Here is a 7,780-nt window from a genome sequence, read left to right as displayed (position 1 = left end):
TAAGGAGCTGCACACCATCCACAGCAGCAACCCCACCGCCACTGCCAAGAGCCCCATGAATACTTCAGGGGGACTGGATGCCAGCGGAGTCAACCCTGAGGATGAAGTGATGGACAAGGAGGTCGAGTTGGAGGAAGATGTAGGACAGGCGAGAGGCTTGTCTGGTGCTGTGGTGAGCCAGGACCTTTTCTGATTCCGGAGGGGTCTAGCCAGTCCCAGCAGTCTGGCTCTGGTGTGCCTGAAACAGGAGAGGGGCGCTCCAGTGAGTACTCATTTTGCTTTGATAGTGCCCAGTTACATGAGGTAGAGGTGTCCTTTATTTTGTTACACGGTGCATGTGGGAGAAACAGAGGCAGATTAAGGTTTAGTGGGGGCCTGGGCCAGAGCAAATGGGAGGCCCATCCCCAACCTTTCCACCTGCAGTCCCGCCCCTGTTCCACCACTTTCCCCCGCGGCCCTGCCCGTTCCACCCACAGGTCCGCCCCATTCCACCCTCCCTGCAGCTCCACAACCTGTTTGCTCCTTTCAGTCCCCTTCTGCTGCAGCCCCAAGACCGGAGAAGCTCTGTGTCCCCCCTCCTACACACACAGGCTGCAGCGGGGACTGAGAGCTCCCCAGCTCTGAGGCCACAGCAGGGAGCAGCCAGGGTCTGGGCGCGTGGGCTTCAGGAGGGTCCTGCCGAAGTGCAGAGTTGGGGCGTGGGTGTGCCCATGTTTCCAGAGGCCCCCCAGTTGGCTTGTCATTGTCTTTTACCATCCATTTTAGTGCACTGTCTTCATGCTTGGTCTGGCGCCGTTTTTGTGGTGTCTAATTTTTGATCGGTTAATGTTTAAGTAATCCTGCCCAGAAACTGAGTGAAGGCGGGAAATTCAAACAGTAAAGGCAGAAAGGGGTCATCTGACTCCCAGTTATTCTGCCTAGTGACAGAAAGTCTATATAAGGGGGTTACACACTCTTTCAGGTGCTGTCTGCTCAGGAAGTGCTTGGTCATGCGACAGAGGAAGAGGAACATCATCAAAACACCTTTGCTTACCTGGTTGACCATTGTCCAGGAAGATCTACTGTTCCATCTCAAGCTCCTGATTCCAGTAGCTGTCCTCAAGGTCTTGACCTGAGTTACCTGAGAAACAAGTCAGATGAGAGAATCGTGAGCCATCTACAACTGAATTCCTGTCACTGTAGAGACTGAGTAACTTGACATTTTATTTGTGTTATGCCCATATTGGTTATGGGTTGGGTCAGGGCTTCAAACTGTACTTGTAAACCACCGAGCTGTTTTATGCTGTTTTACTCTGTTTAATGCTTTATTGCCTTTTCTCTGTCTAATCCCTTAATAAACCCTCCTGCCTGTTTTCACCTTTTAAAACAACTAAGTTTCATTTTACCTGCAACTAATAGGTGATAGACCCTACAGGGGAGATGGGGTCCTTAAATCAATTCCACCCGTCTCTTCTAGTAAGACACCACCCAGTGCTCCTGCCAGGGAGCGGGGTCGGGGCATGGGTGTGCACATTTTTCCAGGGCCCCCCAGTTGACCGGGGTTCGTGGGCATGGGCTCTGTCAGCTCAGTGGCTAATCCACCATGGGTAGAGAAGGGATCAAAATTAACAACACTAGGTACTGTTTACATCTGCCTTGCATTCCCCTGTGCAGGTACGCAGTGGGGGCCCTGTGGAAAAGTTTGTTAATGCACACCGAGATTTCCCAGAAATTCTCCATAGAGATCTCTGGGAAACTTTCTTGCAGATACTCTGCAATCCTCTGCTGAAGGTTCCTTGGCAGAGCTGCTTTGTTTTTCCCCCGTTGTAGGAAACTTTCCCAAGCCAATTGGCAATTACTTCTGGAGGAACCAAAGCATCACACAGGCGAGCAGCATATGGATCTGGTCTGAAGCCGTCTGCATGTAGGAGATGTACCCTGACATCTTTGGTAACCCGCAGTAGTGTGATTTCAGCTTCAATCACCCCCACCTACGGAAAACAGTGCCAGTATTCAGAATGGCATCCCTAGGCGTTTGTACTGATCCCTTTATGAAAACACCCATACCTTTTGTCCTGTCTTGCACCACTCGCCCCAGGTCTGAACTCACCATGGTTAGTGCTCTGGCCATGCTGCGTGCTTGCCAAGGGAAAGCAAGAAAGAGGTGTATGTAACTTTTATGATTCAACACAGTGAGTGCAATCACAATATTGACTATGTGTATTCTTTCTTTTGTTTATGCAAATGTGCCCTTGAGGGCCAGCTCCTACACACTGGCAGAGTGCCTCCATCAGATAAGGAGGCAAATGAGGAGGAGTAAGGAGGACATGTTTTGTGAAGTGCTGCAATCATCAGATCAGGCCAATAGTGAGCACAGAACATGGAGAAAGACAATAAAAGAAAAACTAGAAATGGATAGCCAGGAAAGGAGACAGGCCCAGGAGCGGATCATAGAGGGTCAGAAGCAGAAAAACAAAGCTCATGAAGGACCAAACAGAGATGCTGAGGTCCCTGGTTGTGCTGCAGGTGGAACACATGCATGCTCGACTCCCCCTGCAATTCATACAGGACTGCCTTCCTTGTCCTCCCCAAACTCCGTCCACCTCAACATTTCTCTCGTGTTCCCAACCCATCACAGTACTTCTTGCACTTCACCCCTGAGACATTTTCCATAATGACAGCTGGACTTGCACACCACTGTGAGATCCTCAATTCAGTGAATGCTGTTCACTATCATGTCTCTTGTAACAAATGTTAATCTGTGTATTGCTGTTTAATAAAAATTTAGTCTTACAAGGACAGTGATTCTGTATTTGTGACCGACACAGAGTGGCTGCAACAGAAATTCATACACAGTGGTAATTGGCACATTTGCAGACCACAATTAACACTCAGGCAGGAATAATTACAGGGGTCATTCTGTGTGGCAAGTAAACAGTGTGGCTCAATTCAGAAGCCCTTGGAATTATTGGCTGGATAAAATTGCATCATGGGGTGGTGATCCCGCCCCCAGAATGCACTGCGATCCATTCCCAGAACTCCTAGCAGGAGAAGGTGGTGATTTGCACAGTGGGATAACTACCCATGGTGCACTACTGCTCTCTCTGTCAGTGCTAGAGCACCAACCGTGGATGACATCCGCCGACACAAGGAATGTTGTTTGAACATGCACAAGCAATGTAATTACAGTGGTTTATGAGAGTTGACATAATTTAAGTCGACAACTCTGTAGTGTAGACGTGGCCTTAGATTTACTCAAACTGTTTTACCCACTCTTTTAAATAAGATGAAAATTGCATGTAAATAATAATTGTGATTTGTCTGAGCTGGGGGGATGTTACCAGCTGCTGACTATGCATGTCCATGGGAATAAAGGATTAATCACTAGCTTTGGAGAGGAAGAGGAATCAGATAGGAATAACATTGCCACAGACAAAGTCAGAGCTTGTAATCTCTATCCATAAAGGTGTCACAGCCAGGGACAGTGATCCACGCTCTCATAAAGTGAATCTTGTGACCTTAGGTAGGCTGGAGTATAGTTACCCACTGCAATAGATGGTCTGGGTTTTCAGAGATACTAAGCAAGGAGACCTGTTGGCACTCAGCATCTTTGAAAATCAGGCTAAGAGAGACTCTCTCGCCCCAATAATCTCTGTCAGACAGAGTTTGCAGTTCTGTCCTCTTCTTGATATCACAAAGAGGAACCTTCAGTGGTTGTGCTAAAAATCTAGAAGATGACTACTGAATACAGTGAGGGAATCGTATTTTTTAATTTTTAGCAACAATTTTAATGGCATTGTACAAGACAAAGACAATGTCTGCATTGAAAAGGTTTTACTTACTAAATATTTTAATTTATAATTTTTAACATGTTCCTCCCCTCCCCCAATTTAGCAAAGCCACCATACCCCATTTAGGAATATTTAAATTAAAAGTTCAGTCTTTTAAAATTCAGCTACTTCTGAGTTCTCTATAGGGGGGTAAATGTTGCCACACATATTATTAGCGGTTTGCACTAATGTAATTAGATTGATTTAAAGATGATTTAGTTACACCAGTGCAAATTCTCTAAAACTAGGCTTCCATAATAATCCCCTCCCACTGTCCCAAGCTTGTTGGCTGGGCCGAAAGCATCATTTCAGCAAGTGTAATTGCTCAAATAATAGATAAAAGAAGGAATTTAGGGGACCCTGGTATGAAAGGAGAGGGGAATAGGGGCACACAGAACTGGCAGGAGGGAGACTGGGGGATCTGGCATGTGGCTGAGGTGGAAACGAGGGTCACACAGAGCCCCTGCACCACAGAGGACAGAGAGGAATGGGGGACACAAAGAGGCCCAGGCATGAAACAGGGGTCAGGGAAGTTCCAAGGAGTCCCTGAAATGGAAGGGAATGAGAGGGTGACACACAGGGAGCTTGTGGGGGGGAAAGGAGGAATGCAAGGAGCCCTGGTGTGTGCAATAAGCTCGGCCTACTGAGGCTGTGAAGTATATGACCCCATAGTTAAAAGTGCAATTAACATCTGCATGGAGATTCTCGGTCAGAAGTGGCCTTAGGCCTGGTCTACACTACAAAGTTAGGTCAACCTTAGTCAACTTGTTTTGACCTAGTTGTGCACATGCCTACCCCTAAATTTGTCTCCCGCTGACATAAGCACCCTCTTCCAGCAATGCAGTAACACCACCTCCCTAAACGATAGAGAGGTATCATTGACCTACTTAGGGTGACACAGTGCAAGTGTAGACATTGCATTACCTATGTCAACCCTAACAGTCCTCCAGCAGCTGTCCCACAATGTCCTTTGCTCTATGACAATGGCTGTTCCAGTCACAATTCTGAACTCCACTGCCCAGGAGTCACAGAGACTGGAAGCCTGTGCCCCGTTTTAAAACCCCAACCTCCGAGTGTTTTTGAAATCCCTTTTCCTGATTGCTCACCTTGGCAAGAGCACCTACTAGCCCACCTCTGCGAGCATTCAATCAGACCAGCTCACACACACGCAGAGCTACTAGACATGCTCCTGCCAGGAATAGGAAAGAGGTCATGGATCTCCTTGGCCTGTGGTGAGTAGACACTATGCAAACACAGCTAAAGAACAGTCAAAGCAATGTAGACATCTACATGCAGAGTCCATTGGGGATGATGAAACTGGGGCATGACTGACAGGGATGAGTAGCAATGTCATGTGAAAGCAAAGGAACTTTGGCAGAAGATGAGGAAGACCAACAACAAATCTGGTGCTGCTTCTACAATGAACAGACCTGCTGCTTCTAGAATGAACTGCATATCATACTTGGTGTGGACACACCAGTAACCCATATACAACTGTGAACATTTTGTGTGAGCCTTAGGTGGAGACTCCTGCAGTGCACAGCAGGGAGGAGAAGAAAGTGGGGAGAGATGTAGAGGGGAACACAAACTATGCAGCGAGCCAGGAGCTGTATAAAACTCTGCTGGAGTCAAGCCAGTTCTGCCAGGCAAATGCCAAATGAGACTGCTGATGAAGGGAAAAGGAGCTTGGGTAAGTGTGTACGGGCATTATGCCTGATAAGCATTTTTTTTACCTTTTAATTGTCCGAAACCTCATCTTCCTTCCTCCCACCCCTCTCTATCCATTTTGCCCATTTAAAAATGACACCCGCCCCATCCACAAGTTTAGAGAACAAAGGCATTGACTTTTGATTGCTCATTTTGCTTGTAAAATGTTAGAAAATAAAATGTTTCAGAGTAGCAGCCGTGTTAGTCTGTATTCGCAAAAAGAAAAGGAGTACCGGTGGCACCTTAGAGACTAACAAATTTATTAGAGCATAAGCTTTCGTGAGCTACAGCTCACTTCATCGGAATGTTAGAGAATATAGTAAAACAAATGTGTATGGCAGTCTGAATTTCACAATCCACATTAAACAGAGGTAGAAGAAAGAGGTAGAGGAAGCATTCACTTTTCCATTCTTTAGCTTGTTGGGCAAGGCAAGGTGGACCATACAGAGTATTTTGTTTATCTGAATAGCGTTATCCCTTTTATCCTCTTGAGTGATCTCAACAAAAACTTTCATGGAGATACTCTGAAATCCTCTCTTGAACATTTTTAGGGATATGAAATTACTGGCCACATTAACCACACTTTCCCTATATATGAGAAAGCAAAATTGCCAAGTCTAATCATTGTTCTCAAACACAGACAACACCATTGTCTTGCTCATCTGCACCAGATGGACATATTCCAAAGGATCTCCTGTATGGAGAAATTCCAGATGCTCCAGGGCCCCTGGGCCAACCTAGGCTCAGGTTCAAAACGTTTGCAAAGGGGAACTGAAAACTTGCAGCATTGACACTACAAGCTGGGAAGATGCAGCTAGCAAGAGGACACGCTGGAGGGCTGGTCTGCACCAAGGAGTCAGAGAGGCTAAAGAGAAGTGGTTGAGAAAAAAGAAAGTACAGCAGGCCTCAAGGGCTAGCAGTGTATTAGTTCATCTTCTGGCTCAGCGCCTTACACCTGCATTATCTGTGGCAAGGACTGTTGCTTGAGAATTGGACTTATTAGTCACTCGTGATACTGAAGCATAACACACAGTAACTGAATTGCTTCAACACTTACACCATTGTCTTTTGAGATGAACACCTGCCATTCATTCCCCACACTCATACACAGGGATGCCCAGTGTGACAGTCTGTATCCCTATATTCACTCTTTTTACAAAACTATAATGGATTTTGTACAAAGTATGCCTTGTGACTTATCATTTGAAAACTCATAATGTGCTCATCATTATTGTCCTGGTAAAATATATGTGGCAACATTGTATGTAAAGTTATAAGATTCCACTGTATAACATTACTGAGACATATTCCAAGTTTAGAAAAGCAGACACAAACCAGTTCCTAAAGGGCAAACTGATGCCTCAGCCAGTTGTCAACAAAATCAAATGGACTATTACCATGCTTTGTCAGGAAAAAGGTGTACATAAGAAATTTACATCTTGGCAAAGAAACAGCCGGAAGTTCCTGTCCCACAGACTTTCTGTCTCCTGAACCCCAGCTAGAGATGATTCTCAAAGAGGAAGAAAAGATATAAAAATGGGGAACAGATGCCTCAAATGACTCCTCCTTTTTTCTCTGCCCATGGCATCAACAACAACTGTAGAACAAGGAAATTAACACTGAACTGGGGCAGGCGCTCTGGCTGAAAGGATTCCAGCCATAAGACTGCTAAAGCATATGGTGAGATAAACATTTTGCTTTGAATTCAGTTAACTTGTTAAGTTAGGTGTTAGTTGCATTTCACCTCTTATTTCTTTGTAATCAATTCTGATTTTTCTGCCTCATTACTTGTAATTACTTAAAATCTATCTTTCTGTAGTCAATAAAATTGTATTATTGTTTTAACTAAACCAGTGTGTGTTTGGACTGAAGTGTTTGGGAAATTTCATTTGTGATAACAAGATTTGTGCATATCATTATCATTTTCTATTAATGAAATGACAGACTTTATATGAGCTTGTGTTGTCGAGGAGGAGCTGGGCAGTACAAGACACACGTAACTGGGGGAAGTCTGGGCCTGGGAGTTTGCTGGTGTTGCTCTGTAGTGTAATTCAGAGTGACTGGCTATAGCACTCATACAATATAGCTGGAAGTGATTTCCATGCTGGAGGCTGCGTCTGAACTGAGCAGGAGTAGTTGCTCTCACTTTGAAGCACCCCAGGTTGGAGAATTGAGAAGACACACACAATTGAGAGGACACACTGTCCATCAGTCCACATTGTACCTTGGGTAATGTCACACCCAATGTCTAAACTTTCACCCAC

At 45.4% G+C, this 7,780-nt stretch overlaps 1 long non-coding RNA gene across 1 annotated transcript; it reads left to right on the top strand.

Moving 5' to 3' along the window:
* The first annotated feature begins 268 nt into the window (after nt 1-268).
* LOC122458979 lies at nt 269-2,775 on the top strand. The gene is made up of 2 exons (XR_006279362.1): nt 269-1,189; nt 1,810-2,775. It is a non-coding gene; the product is annotated as an uncharacterized LOC122458979 (long non-coding RNA).
* The last annotated feature ends 5,005 nt before the right edge of the window (nt 2,776-7,780 follow it).

This window comes from Dermochelys coriacea, chromosome 2 (assembly GCF_009764565.3).
Source record: "Dermochelys coriacea isolate rDerCor1 chromosome 2, rDerCor1.pri.v4, whole genome shotgun sequence".
NCBI classification, from domain to species: domain Eukaryota; kingdom Metazoa; phylum Chordata; order Testudines; family Dermochelyidae; genus Dermochelys; species Dermochelys coriacea.
The sequence above is the reverse complement of the archived record's forward strand: the minus strand, read 5'-3'. Positions and strand labels throughout refer to the sequence as shown.